The 15,323-nt window shown below is 41.1% G+C and overlaps 1 protein-coding gene across 2 annotated transcripts in view; it reads right to left on the bottom strand.

The window, feature by feature from the left end:
* The window catches only part of LOC137375598 (complexin-2), a 362,538-nt gene that overhangs the window by 329,989 nt on the left and 17,226 nt on the right, over positions 1 to 15,323 (bottom strand). Inside the window, exon 1 of one of the 2 annotated variants that reach the window (XM_068042962.1) lies at positions 5,667 to 5,739. The exons of the other annotated variant lie outside the window; for it this stretch is intronic. The gene's annotated coding sequence lies outside the window, so the exon portion shown is untranslated. Of the gene's footprint in view, positions 1 to 5,666; positions 5,740 to 15,323 lie in introns of those variants that run through there. 2 annotated transcript variants of the gene reach the window in all.

The following is a 15,323-nucleotide window of genomic DNA, read 5'->3' as shown; positions in this document are numbered from 1 at the left end:
CCCAGCGACAGTGAAGGAACGGCGATATAGTTCCAAGTCAGGATGGTGTGTGACTTGGAGGGGAACTTGCAGGTGGTGATGTTCCCATGCATCTGCTGCTCTTGTCCTTCGAGGTGGTAGAGGTCATGGGTTTGGAAGGTGCTGTCAAAGGAGCCTTGGTGCGTTGCTGCAGTGCATCTTGCAGATCGTACACACTGCTGCCACTGTGCGTCAGTGGTGAAGGGAGTGAATGTTTGTGGATGGTGTGCCAATCAAGCGGGCTGCTCTGTCCTGGATGGTGTCGAGCTTCTTGAGTGTTGTTGCAGCTGCACATATCCAGGCAAGTGGAGAGTATTCCATCACACTCCTGACTTGTGCTTTGTGGATGGTGGACAGGCTTTGGGGAGTCAGGAGGTGAGTTACTCGCTGCAGGATTCCTAGCCTCTGACCTGCTCTTGTAGCCACGGTATTTATATGACTACTCCAGTTCAGTTTCTGGTCAATGGTAGCCCCTAGGATGTTGATAGTGGGGGATTCAGTGATGGTAATGCCATTGAATGCCATGGGGAGATGGTTAGATTCTCTCTTGTTGGAGATGGTCATTGCCTGGCACTTGTGTGGCACGAACGTTACTTGCCACTTATCAGCCCAAGCCTGGATATTGTCCAGGTCTTGCTGCATTTCTACACGGGCTGCTTCATTATTTGAGGAGTTGCGAAGGGTGCAGAACATTGTGCAATCATCAGCGAACATCACCACTTCTGACCTTATGATTGAAGGAAGCTCATTGATAAAGCAGCTGAAGATGGTTGGGCCTAGGACACTACCCTGGGGAACTCCTGCAGTGATATCCTGGAGCTCAGATGATTGACCTCCAACAACCACAGGCATCTTCCTTTGCGCTAGGTATGACTCCAACCAGCAGAGCGTTTTCCCCCTGATTCCCATTGACTCCAGTTTTGCTAGGGCTCCTTGATGCCATACTCAGTCAAATGCTGCCTTGATGTCAAGGGCTAAGGATAACATCAAAGAACCAAACACAGTAAAGCATGAATTTTGAGGATCAATCTGGATTTAGAAAAAACTAAAAGTTAGAAAATATAATCATGAAACTTCAGTAAATAGTAAGTTCACTAAATTTCAGAGCATTTTCTGAGAACTGGAGAATGACTAACATGACCAGATAATATAAAAATGGGTCGTAATGCATACCTCAAAACGATAAACCATTAAGGCTCCATCAACAGTACTTTCCAAACCCGTGACCTCTACCTCCTAGAAGAACAAGGGCAGCAGACGCATGGGAACACCACTACCTGCAAGTTCCCCTCCAAGTCACAGATTATCCTGACTTGGAACTATATTGTTTTTCATTAATTGTCGCTGGATCAAAATCATGGAACTCCCTCCCTACCAGGACTGTGGGCATTCCTGCACCAAATGAACTGCAGCAGTTCAAGAAGGCAGCTCGCCACCACCTTCTCAAGGGCAATTAAGGATTCGTAATAAATGCTGGCCTTGCCAGCGACGCTCACATCCCAACAGCAAATAAAACAAAATAAATGTAATACCTGTTGTAGACAAACAATTGAAAGATCTTAAGAGATCTAGTGGGTAAACAGTTCAAAAGGACAAGTAATGAAAATATAACCAGATTCAAAAAGTTTTAGACCTTTTAGGTATTTAGACAAACAGGTGACAAATGCAGTTCTAGAATCCTGAGAGTAAGCCATCTAGTTCTAGACTCCTCAGCCAAAGGAAACTACCTTTCAGCATCTACCCTCAGAATTTTATATGTTTCAATGAAATCACCTCTCACTCTTCTAAATTCTAGAGAGTATAGGCCCAATCTACTCAACTGAATACCCCCCAGCTCAATACCCAATCAGCCAGCAAGAAGGAAAGTGAGGCAGCAGGCCTTTCCTGCTTCATTTATACGGAAGCAATGGGTCTGCACTTACTACAATTCCGCTTCTCCTTTGAAAGCCTCACAAATCAACAGATAACATAAAGGCAAAGGAGACCTGCCAACATGGGTTTTAATCTGCCCTTTGCACTGGGGAAAAGGACATTTCTCAGAACAAAAAAGTCAGGAACATTATCTGTAACGTTTTGCTTGGGGATTTAGCTGATTATATTGATAACAATTAGTTTCAATTTGTTTGGTCCTAATATTTATAATATGATTATATTTGTGGTCGACTGTATATTAAGCTGAAAAATCTTTTGAGTGTTTTGTATTTCTGGTTGTAAATATTGAAAAATACAGATGGATAGCATTTATATTGCTGAAATGAGCAGTCATCTTATTTTCAGATTCAGCAAGAAAATAAATACGTTCACTCAGCAATTCTTAAATCTATTCTTGTACACTATTGAATATTTCTATTTAATAGTACTTATGATAATAACTTATATTGTCACACTCATGCAAGGAGTAATTATGAACTATATAATGGACATAAAACAAACCCAAAAACGGACACTTTCCTGAAAAACAAGATGGAGTTGAGAGGTCAAGTGACCTTATCCTGTACAGCCAGTACATATAGAGAGGGGAGGAGGAGGGGGGAAAGAGGGCGGAGGGAAGGAGGGCAGGGGGAGTAGGTACGGGGGAGGATGGGGGAGGGGGGTAGGGCAGGAGGGCAGGTGGGAGGAAGCAGAGATATGTAATGCTGCATTCTGTAAATAAACCGACTATCATGAAAAGGATCTGTGCTTAGCTTCATTCTTCACCATTTATCCTGGCAAGGGGGGAGTGGGAGGGTAGACATTAAGTGCAGGGGGAGGGGGGATCCAGGAAGGTGGGGTTTTCCCAGCGGTGGTCCTCTGTGGGCCACAGATTACCCACGGCAGAGAGACACCCCACAAACCCACAGGGAGGGCGCCTCGTATTACTGGGTGACCTCCCTGCGTGGCGGAGGCACCTACCGCTGCTGGTTAATTCCCGGCATTGGGGGTGGGGGTGGTGGCGGGGGAGAAAGAGGCCCTTAAGTGGCTGTTTTTAGGCCACTTAAGGACCTCAATTGGCCTCTGAGCGGAAAGGCTATCATTGGTCAAACCCGTCCAACAAAATCGCTCAGTGACAGAGAGGCATGTCCTCTGCCTCGACCCTGCCTCCTGTTGCAATTCTATGACCCTTCCTGTCTCCGACCCCGTCTCAGTCCGTGATGTCTCCATATTCAAACTCAAATGAATGAGTGTGAGAAAACTCCACTTTATCAAAATGGAATGAAGATGGGTGAACCCAATGTCTAACAATGGCCCCACCATCAGACACCATTTATGAGGACAATGGTAAAGAAAAACCATGGTCACATGACAGAAACCTGGGGGCTGATAAGGAGCTTGATAAAAAATATATACTGTGCAGACAAAGACAGAGAGCCAGAAAGAGACAGATTCCATCTGCTCCAACGGAAGAAGGACCCTGCCTAAGAACATCATTTTTTTAAACTACAAGTAGGCAATGACTGGAAGTGGCCTTTAAATCCATACATGAGAAATTGTACCAGGGTTTTTGACATTGAACTGTGACGGAGATACAACAAAACAAGGTTTGCAACAATGCATTTGCACTCCTGAAACTTTCCAAGTTTTGTCTTCAGAAAAGGAAAACAGGTCTGCACTGTTTTTAAAAATCTTCACCCCTGGGGAAGAACACTAGGTTTATAGTGAATTCTTATTAAAACTATCAGACCTAAATGCATGTTATTTTTTAATCTCTATCTTTTCTTGTGCACGTATGAAGTTGTGAATATTTTCAGGTGTTGTTTAATAAATATTTACCTTTCTTTAAACATACGAGAAAACCTATCATTTGTCTGTTTGTTGACCACTAAAACGCTCAGGGGTTAAAACACATTTCTAGCAAAAACACTGTCTTTGGTCAGTTGAGAGGTGATAAAGGGAATCCATCCTTCTCATTTCCTGCCTGTCCATAACTATATATAAATACTAAATTTTCAAACATGAAATCCATACATAATTTAATATCATGTAGATATATTAAATAACATTATGAAACTGTTTCATAGAATTTCATTTCTTGTAAAATACTATTTAAAATGAGTCTGGTCAAACCCTGTTGATAAAAGACAAAATTAGTAACATGTCTAATGTGATTTCAGCATCTGTCCATAATCTGAATTTAGGAAAATAACCCAACAGCAAATCTACCAATTTGGGCTAAACTACTCATATTTTCAAATATAAATCACATTGAGTAATACGCTTAGGGATAAACCTTTAGTCCAAGCATCAAACTAATCCTATCAGACACTATCCATTTAAAAAGGCAAGGTCCCGAGTCAGGAATGTGTTTATTTTTGTTTATGTGTAAATGCAGTTTTTGAAAGATAAAAGCCTAAATGTAATGACTGAACTGTTCTTGTGGGCTGGAGGTGTGCAGTTCAATCTCCAGTTAATTGCCTGTTTGTCTCGTTGAACTACGCTTTCAAAGGCTTATGTCTAAAGGTCAAGTGGAAGAACATCAGACAAACCGTCCTATACTTCTGTATTTATCTGTACAATCCTATTAACACAGTAATTGGAGCTAACCTGATAACCTTCAAACGTTCATAATTGCCTAAATGCATCTTTAAAAAATTGCAATCTCCTTGTCCAGAAGCATAACTTGATCTTTAGTGTTGAAGTGACGCAACCGTCAACTATTTTGTTTGACACAAAGTATTTCCCTTTCAGCCTATTACAAGTCATTGGTTAACATATGCATTTGTAACTCTTGTTCTCCACACTGTTAGCAATGTTTCCTGTTCAAAAGAATCGTAAACAATACACTAACACCATACGGAATCGTCTGTAGCATCTGCAAATTGTTAATCATTTCTAACTGATCGTAATTCGGACGCTGTTAAACTCGATGAACCTGGTTTAACAAGATTGCTAACTGCTAAGTGTATTTATGGAATAACCAAGAATACTAATTATCCATTCCATACAGCTGCATATAGACCATATTATCACAAGTATAAACCCCGAGGTGCACAACAGGACTTCCTTCTCAGCGGCGATGCATTAAAACGCTACGCTGCATATTAATGTTAATCTTTGCTATAATGTGAGTGTTTGATTCTACGATCCGGTGTCATGTTACAGCTTGACGGATTGCAGGGAGCGGTTGGAAGAATCAAAACCACCTTCACCATTACGGAAGCTCTGATGTGGTTCTACTGACAATGTTCACTGCTTGAATATTAACCGTTAATGTGATTGGACATGGTAAGTGTTATGACCAGCTTGGGGGAAATCGGCCAGACCGTACCTCTTGCCAGTTGTGTTTACTCAGGTTTCAATTACTGTAGCCCACATTCAAGTTTCCGCTTGGTGTGTGCATGTCCCGGATTATTTACACCCGGTGGGATGCAAACGTAATAGCCACAATGGTATAATGCCTTGTTCGCACACATGAGCCGTTCTCTTTAAAATTCCAATTAAACACAGCAGGCTCTGGCATTTTCATTCTCTAATATCTAAAAGGAGGCGGAAATCAATAAAGCCCTTTTATATCTGGAAATTATTAGTGATTGTGGTATCATGCATGCATGGAGTTCCTGGGTCTGCAACAAGGTTGGGCCCTAATGTGAAAATGGGGCTGATATGCCCAAACCCATATATTAGAAATAGTTTGTAGCTCGAAATTGAAGGGTTGGAGAAAAGATGCAAACCTTGTTGACGTGCTGAAGAGACAGCTCCTTCCGCGCCTTCTACCTTTGACAAAAACAGTCCTCTCCGTTCCTGCTTTAGCCCACTTCAGCTGCCGGAATAAAGACACTGCTAAAAATAGCTCCTCATGCCGGCTGCTTGAGATAAACTGACACATCTGTACATTTATCGGATGTATACTCACCTCCCTCCCGCCCCGCGATTGTTCACTTGAAGCGAAGTCATACAGTCAACAAATGTGCTTTTATTTGCAGGTGACCCGCCCGTCACGTACGAGGCAGAAGTGTTAGAAAGATAGGGAAAAGCTATTCATCCATTAACTCTAAACTGTGTACTCACGGAATAATAATAAACGCAAGTGAGGCATAAAGAGAGATAACATGAGCGCTATATGGGGAGATTTTTTTTGCATGAGCAATACTTGTAATTACACCCTGTGCTTAGTTTCCCAAGTAGAACAGGAAGTAACAATAACGGTGACCCCCCCCAAAAAAAACAAATCCGCATTGCATAGGGCATTCGTTATGTGATTAAAGTTTTATTCTATGAAGTTTATACAGATAAAGGTGTACTTCATTTCTACTCTGTAATGCTCCCCCATCTCATTAAAATAAAGAGAAATGTAGCATAGACATTTTACAACACAAATTCAGGAAGGCTTAAAAAATAACGATAAAGGAGCTAATAATGCCCCAGCGATGAAACCAAAGCCTATTCCGAGGAGTGGAGCTTAAGGAAAACAATCTGTCTACTTTCTTACCTCAAATACGCTTATTTATTTGTGATTTGATCAATGATTTACACGATTTTCAAAAACAAATACACGAATTGCTAGTTTGACACACACACCCTAAACGCTGGAGCAGGACGCCTGGAATACAATTTAAAAAGTCGTTTATTCTAGTTTAATAGAATATACTAATATGTGTTAAATTATTTGCCTGTAGTTAGAAGTCTGTTTTGATGCAGCAAACTTGTGTTAAATAATTTAAATGCAAAGAAACAGCTTAGTAGATTATTTTAGTGAGTAATGCCTTTAACATTTTATTTCCAATGACAAATAGAATTCGTAGAATCATAGAAATTTACAGCACGCAAGGAGGCCATTCAGCCCATCGAGTCCGAACCGGCCGACATGTAGCCATCCAGTCTAATCCCACTTTCTAGCTCTTGGTCTGTAGCCTTGTACTTCAGGTGTGTATCCAAGTACTTTTTAAGATGTTATGGGAGTTTCTGTTTCTCCCACCCTTTCAGGCAGAGAGTTCCAGATCCCCATCACCCTCTGGGTGAAATCTTTTCCTCTGGAATCCCCTCTGAACTTCCTACCTCTTACTCTAAATCTATGCCCCCTTGTTATGGATCCCTCAACCAAGGGGAATAGGGCCTTCTTATCCATTCTATCAAGACCACTTATAATTTTAGATACTTCAATTTGCTCTCCCCTCAGCCTCCTCTGTTTCAAAGAAAGGAACCCTATCCTATTCAATCAATTAAGTATAAACATTTTTGTTCTTAACAATGTTACTTTGAGTGATTGGTTTCAGGACTCTATGCAAGTAACACTCTCTATTCCCTTCTTCAATACAAAGCAAATGCTATAGCAGAAAGCAGTGTTTAAAGTAACTTGTAATGAACAGACAAATAATATCTGCATAATGTTTCAGCACAGATATGTATCACTTTGAAATTTAATACAATTGCCAATTGAAAATCAATATAATGTTGAGACTAGGATGAAATATCAAATGCTCACTCTATCCAATCAGACTTCTGATATTAACTTGACAGATCCAGTGTTATTCTTTTGTAATTATATATAGAATAATAGACAGTCCTAGAGGAATTATATCTTCTTGTAGTCTCCAGTTTTACTAGGCTGCTAGATAAAGAAGCAAATCCATCTCCCTGAACACATAATCTCTAAGAATTAATTTTTAAATTATTATTTAGTCCCATAGATTTGGTTATGATGATTTTGCTCTACACTGTTTAATGAAAGTTGCTACCTTTGTCTATATAACAGTAATTTTCAAAAAAAAACTTATGAAGTTAAATGTTAAAAATAATGAAAATCACCAAAATGAATACTTAACTTTTATTTTTCACTTGCATACAGTAAGGCAAATTGTATATGCAATTTGGTTGTCACTATTTCAAGCTAATAAAATGCAGCTAACCAAAGAACAGGCAATATTTTCAGCTTTCAATTCTCCCCTATAATGCAACCTTTGGGCACATAATTTGCTTAGCAAATAAAATGGTCCATAATGGCATCATCAAAAGTGACAATTATATGTGCTCCACTGTAAAGCAGTATGAAGTGAGCTTGTTTACATAGGAACAGGAGTAGGCCCTTGGGCCTGTTCCACCATTGAATGAGATCATGGCTGAGCTGCGACTGAACACCACATATCAACCTGTGTCCCGTGTCCCTTAATACCTTTGAGTAACAAAAATATGTCAATCTCAGCTTTTAATTTAACAACTGGTCTAGCATCAATTGTCATTTGCAGAAGATAGTTCCAAATTTTTACCACGTTTTGTATGTAAAAGAGGTGAAGGCTAGCTTTAAGGAGTGCAGGCTAGCTTTAAGCAGTATGAGGAAGTTTGGATTTTGGGCCCCCTGCTGATGCATGCAGGAAATGAACTGTGCAGTTAGTGTTGGTTGCATGGAGAAATCATAATAATGAGTAGGCAGCACAAAGTTAATGTACTGCCTGCATTTCAATCAAGGGGTTAATCATGCATCATGTTCCCCTCACCTGTTTTGGGGGCCTATCCAATTTAACCCTCCTTATCAATTAGATAGGGGCCCAGTTGTGGTATGATAATATTTCAACAGAATTCTCATCCATGGCAAAGTAGCTTTTTGTATCTGACTGTTGAAGATAAGGATACAATACAGATTAAGCTTCTCAGAGTATATGTCTTCTTTAGCTAGGCAGTGAATGCACAGGCAGAGGCAGCTGGCTCCAAACGTCTTCCAAAGATTTCAATCAATGTTGCTGGGACAAAGTTAGTTCACAAATCTGTTTATCTAAACGACTAAAACAACTTCTGTAACATTATGTAATGAGCATTTATGTAACACCTATAATGTAGTAATATAGCCAATAATTGGATAATACAATAGCAGCCAAACTCTGCCTACAAACCATACTGCACAGTGAAGGAGAACAGAACAAATATTATGCACAGGAGGCTGCAGGTGCAGAGCAAATGGGTATTCCAGGATTCTACATGTTCTATGAAATGCTAGAGTGACATTTTGGAATTGAAGTAAGCAGTTCCTCCAATCAAGACACTGGAGCAGTTGGTACATGTCCCCACTTAGGCGATGCCTGCAAGGAACCATCACCCTGGCTGGTAGGGGAATTACATGATGGCACATTCTGCCCTCCATGTTGTAAAACATGTCTTAAGGCAAAGATAATGGAGGATGGAATTGAGAAGTGTACACCTGGTTAGAGAGATGGTTGAATGGTAGGGTCAAAAGAAATTTTCCTGGACCAGAAAGATGAATGTTGTTCCAGAGGGATCTGTGTTGGGGCTGTTCTCACTTCATATGTTTATAAATTATATGAATTTAGGATTTGAAGGAACAATTTTGAAATTTGCTGTTGACAGTAAATTGTGTGGCATGCCAAAGAACATAAGAAATAGGAGCAGGAGTAGGCCATTTGGATCCTCAAGCCTGCTCTGCCATTCATTAAGACCATGGCTGACTGATTATAGCCTTAACCCCACATTCCTGCCGGCCTCCATAACCCTTTACTCCCTTGTAAAAAATCTGTCTAACTCAGCCTTGAATATATTCAGTGACACAGCCTCCACTACTTTCTGGATTAGAGAATTGCAAATATTAATGACCCTCTGAGAGAAGAAATTCCTCATCTCCATCTTAAAAGGGAAACCTCTTATTTTGAAACTGTGTGCCCTAGTTCTATATTCCCCCATGAGGGGAACCATCCTCTCAGCATCTATCCTGTCAAGACCCCTCAGAATGTCATATATGTTTCAATAAGATCACCTCTCATTCTTCTAAACTCTGAGTATAGGCCCAACCTTTCCTTATAAGGCAACCCCTTCATCAACTTAGTGAATCTTCTCTGAACTGCCTCCAATGCAAGTATATCTGTCCTTTAAATAAGGAGACCAAAACTGTACACAGTACTCAAGGTGTGGTCTCAGCAATGCCCTATACTGTTGTAGCAAGATTTCCCTATGTTTATTTTTAATTCCCCTTGCAATAATGGCCAACATTCCATTTACCTTCCTAATTATTGCTATACCTGCATGCTAACTTTTTGTGATTCAGGTATGAGGACATCCAGATCCCTCTCTATTGCAGCATTCTGTAGCCTCTCCATTTAAATAACATTCTGCTTTTCTATTCTTCCCACTAAAGTGGACAACCTCACATTTTCCCATATTATATTTCATCTGCCAAATTTTGCCCATTCACTTAACCTATCTATATCTCTTTGCAGACTCCATGTCCTGCTCACAACTTGCTTTCCTACCTATTGTATTGTCAGCAAATTTAGTCCCTTCAGCCAAGTCATTAATATAGATCATAAATAGTTGAGGCCCCAGCACTGATCCCTATGGCATCTCACTAGGTACAGTTTGACAACCTGAAAATGCCCCATTTACCCCGACTCTCCGTTTCCTGTTAGTTAGCCAATCCTTTATCTGTGCTAATATATCACATCCAACACCATGAGCTCTTATCTTGTGCAACAAACTTTTATCTGGCACCTTAGTAAACACCTTTTGGAAATCCAAATTCACTAGATCTACTGGTTCCCCTTTAACCACCCTGCCTGTTACATCCTCAAAGAACTCTTAATAAATTTGACAAAAAAATGATTTTCCTTTCACAAAACCATGTTGAGTGTTCTTGATTGTTTTATGATTTTCTGAATTTCCTGCTATTACTTCCTTTCTAATAGATTCCAGCATTTTCCCAATGACAGATGTTAGGTTAACTGGCCTATAGTTTCCTATTTTCTGTCTGCCTCCTTTCTTGAATAGAAGTGTTGCATTTGTGGTTTTCCAATCTGCTGGGACCTTTCCAGAATCTTGGGAATTTTGGAACACTACAATTAATGCATCTACTATTTCTGCAGCCACTTCCTTTAAGACCCAAGGTTGCAGGCCATCAGGTCCAGGGGACTTGTCAGCCTTTAGTTCATTAGTTTTCCTAGTACTTGTTCTCCAGTGATAGTGTTTGTTTTAAGTTTTCCCTTTTACCCCTTGATTTTCTGCTATTCTTGGAATATTTTTGTGTCTTCTGTGAAGATGGATACAAAATACTTGTTCAAAGTCTCTGCCATTTCTTTATTAATTATAATTCCCCAGTCTCATCCTCTAAAGGACCATTTAATTTAGCTAGTCTCTTCCTTTTTATATACAGAAGTTCTTACTGTCTGTTTTTATATTTCTTGGTAGTTTACTCTCATATTCTAATTTCTCCCTCTTCATTTTTTTTAAGCCATCCTTTGCTGGTTTTTAAAATTTTCCCAAACTCCTGGTCTACCAGTAATCTTAGCATTGTGTGCCTTTTTCTTTCAATTTGATAGCATCTTGAATTTCCTTAGGTAGCTACGGATGGTGCATCTTTCTCATAGTCTTTCTTTCTCAATGGTACACATCTTTGTTGAGAGTTATGAGATATCTCCTTCAATTTCTGCCACTGCTTATCTACCATGTTACCTTTTAATATATTTCCCAGTCCAGTGTAGCCCACTGTCTTTATAGATTTGTAATTGCCTGTATTTAAGTTTAAGGCACTAGTTTCAAATCCAAGTCTCTCCCCCTCAAATTGAATGCGAAGTTCTCTCCTGTTATGATCACTCCTGCCTAGAGGATACTTTACTATGGGATCATTAATTAATCCTGTCTCATTGCACATTACCAGGGCTAAAATAGCCCGTTCCCTGGTTGTTGCAGAATGTTTTGTTCTAAGAAACTGTCCCAAACTTATGAAATTATCCTTAAAGCTACCTTTACCAGTCTGATTTATCCAATCAATATGAAGATTAAAATTGCCCACAATTATTGCAGTATCTTTCTTACAAGCCCGCATTATTTTTTAATTTATACTCTGTCCTACAGTGTAGCTGCTGTTAGCTGGCCTACAAATTACTCCCACCAGTGACTTATTTTCCTTGCTATTTTTTATCTCTACCCAAACTGATTCTACGTCTTGATCTTCTGAGCCAAGTTCATTTCTCAATACCGTACTGATCTCATCCTTTATTAACAGAGCTACCCCACCTCCTTTTCCTTTCTTCCTATCCTTCTGAAATGTCAAATACCCTTGAATATTCAGTTCCTAGTCTTGGTCATTCTGTAACCATGGGCAGAATTTTATTCTGCCCTTGGAGATGGGCACGGAGGCAGGCAGGCAAATAAAATAACAGTGGGTGCCATTCCTGACATTGCCTGACCCCCTGCCATTTTGTCCGGGGCGGGGAAGACCGAGGAATAATGTCCACTTGAGGGCCTCTTCTCGCCTCCACCTCAATTTTGTGGAAGGTGGAGGGGCCCGCCACTGCAGGGAAATGCTGCCAGATAAAGCCTGGTGGCCTCCTAAGGGGGTTGGGGATGGATTACTCCTTCAGGGGAAATCCAGGGTAAAGGCCTGCTCAGGTCGGGGAAAAAAAAACCCATCCGAACCCAACAGAACCACATCAGACCCGAGCCTGACCTGGCACGAGTCCTTCCATTTTTTTCCCGCGCCCGACTCAACCCGACCCGACCACTGGAATGTTCACTTTACCTGCCTTCCGATTCCAAATCTGTTTTTCACTTTTTCAGTTTGTGCAGATAAGCAACAAAAGAGTCACTGCGCAGACTCAGTCTCCCTCCTTGACGCCCAGACTCCCAGCTCAGGCAGGCTTTTCAACTTTTGACACTTACTAAACTCAATTTCCCAGCAGAGCAAAAGGTAATACTGCGGGACTGTATCAGACCCAGACCCAGACCTGGCCCGACCTGGATCTGAGCCTGAAAGTCGGACCCAGAAGAGTGACCCAACCCGAACCCAACACATGTCGTTGGGTCCTGTCGGGTTCAGGTCGGGTAGCAGGCCTTTAATCCAGGGCATCTGGAGGACCCCCGGCAACAATTGCCACCCCCTCCCTCGCAAAGACAGCTCCCCACCCCGCCCCATCACTGGGGACTGCCTGAATGGCCCCGGTGACCCGAGACCACTCACCTGTCCCATGGTCTCCTCCAGTCTTTGCTGCAGGGCTTCCTGCAGTTGCTACCACTCCCAGTGACATTGGCATGACTGCAGAGCTGCCAGCCTTCCAATTAGACGGCAGCCCTGGAGGCGGGAGCTCATCCCTTAAAGGGTTGGCTTCTCTGATGGCAGGCAGTTAATTGCCTGCTGCCAGTTAAATGGCTTCAGGAGTCTGACGGAGGGCCCAGGCGGGGTCTCCCCCTGCCTCCTGGCCTGACCGCTGGGACCTCTGTCCAACATAAACATTTAGTACCCATACAAAAATGCTTCACGTTTTACAGTACTCGAGATATTTAGAAAGCATCGTTTTTAAATGGAAATTGCTTGAGTTCCTTCGATTAAAGCAATCAGTTACTGAACTAATACGTGCAAGGAAGGTCCCAAGTTCAATCTCTGATCTGTTGATTTTCCCTTTCTTTACCTTGAGACTCTGAGGCCAATTGTAAAACCTTCAGCATTGCCCTAATTAAAATTGACCAGCTTAGCACAGGAGTCACCCTGGGATTTTTCTGTTTTCTTATGAATAAACCTGGATACCTATCGGGGAACATAGAGATTCATGGATATTAATGTATATCACCACTATAGTAACATTTGCTGCTACCCTTCCCTAAACAACAGATAATTTTTCATTTAAATCTAACTTCATGTTTTTAACAGTTGGAAATGACAGAGCCACCAAAATGAATATCTGAGATCAATGACCAATTAATCAGTGTTGTTTGAGAAAATGGCACTCTAACTTCTCATGTTAGCTGTTTTAACAAGCTTGCGGCTAGTTTAGTTATGCAGACTATTAATGTAGATTAGATATAATAAAAGCCCAGCCATTAACTTCTGCCCATCTCCATGTAGCACCTCCCCCAGGTTTGATATTACAGGAGTAATTTTACACACTCGTGAAGTGTGGAGCTTTGCCTGCTGGGAGCAAATACTGTATTGGGAACTCAGACACGTGCCTCCTGTGCTTTTCTATCCATTAGTTTTAATGGATGAAAAATCATGGGAAACACACACCGGAAATTTTGATATGTGCTTCTAGCAGGTGAGGCTGGGAGCCTGATCACTCTTTGCTATTTTTGAGGCTGTTTTTAATCCAGTCCTATGTTGTATCCAATATTCCTGTGGTTTCTATATTAATTAGAAGTTTTTCATGTGGAAATTTGCCCTAGCTTTCTAAAACAATAAATAACTGAAGCTGAAGCAGATTACCAAAGAGGATCTTCCTCTTCTAAATCAATGCAGGCTGTTCTTGCTGCACGAGTAATCCTGCAGCCTAAAACTTACAATGGATTCCATGATTTTATCTGCCAGGGGATAGATTTCCCTATGAGTTATAACCCATTTTGGGATGAAACTGGGATATTAAATGTAGTGAAAATGGGAAGTCAGACTTACTGCTTCAACAGCATCAGTACAAAAACCATCAACATTTTCCTGGGAAAAGAAAAAAATAATTCCTCGTCCCCTTTAAGGCATGCCAGAAGCTCACTTCCACATTTAAACTGAATCAACTGTTTATCTCTTTAAATTATTTTCTCCATAACAGCCCAGATAATTACCACCTTTATAAATAGTGGACGCAGCACCAGTAAGTTATGCCTGAGGTGGACACTGCATTAAAGGCACTATTATGGTTACTGCAACTGAAGGTTTAGTGCTTTGGAGTTTCTATAGGACTTTTGCTGCTACTTTGCTCTGATAAAGTATAGCTTTGGATTGGGGACATGGATTTCCCCATGGGAATTCCCTCCTTTTCCCTTACTATAAAGAGGAGGAAGATGAGTAAATGAAAGAGGCTATATTAGAGATTCTTAGAGTGAGGAATTGCTGGTATCGTCTCTTTGCACATGCATAACCACTCACCAGAGTAAGCAGACCACAATCTTAACTTGCCTGAAATCAGGCACAGGAAGATACCCTGCCCCAGACGATAGGCTATATTTAAGTGCAGAAGTCCTTTTCTGATTATGCCAACAGGACTCTCATGTTATTTTAACTAAGGGCTGCACAGACATAGAAACATAGAAAATAGGAGCAGGGGTAGGCCCTTCGAGCCTGCTCCGCCATTCATTATGATCATGGCTGATCATCCAACTCAGTAGCCTGATCCTGCTTTCGCCCCATACCCTTTGATCCCTTTAGACCCAAGAGCTATATCTAACTCCTTCTTGAAAACATACAATGTTTTAGCCTCAACTGCTTTCAGTGGTAGCGAATTCCACAGGCTCACCACTCTCTGGGTGAGAAATTTCTCCTCATCGCAGTCCTGAAAGGTTTACCCCGTATCCTTAGACTATGACACCGACCTATCGGTGAAAGCTGACAGGTAGCATCCTGACCACTGGAGGCCCAAGTAAGTTAATTTTGTTAAACATTTTATAGGTTCCTTGTGAGACAGGAGAAA

The sequence above is a fragment of the Heterodontus francisci genome, chromosome 12, assembly GCF_036365525.1.
Source record: "Heterodontus francisci isolate sHetFra1 chromosome 12, sHetFra1.hap1, whole genome shotgun sequence".
NCBI classification, from domain to species: domain Eukaryota; kingdom Metazoa; phylum Chordata; class Chondrichthyes; order Heterodontiformes; family Heterodontidae; genus Heterodontus; species Heterodontus francisci.
Note: the sequence above shows the minus strand (reverse complement) of the source record. Positions and strands in the feature narration are given on the sequence as shown.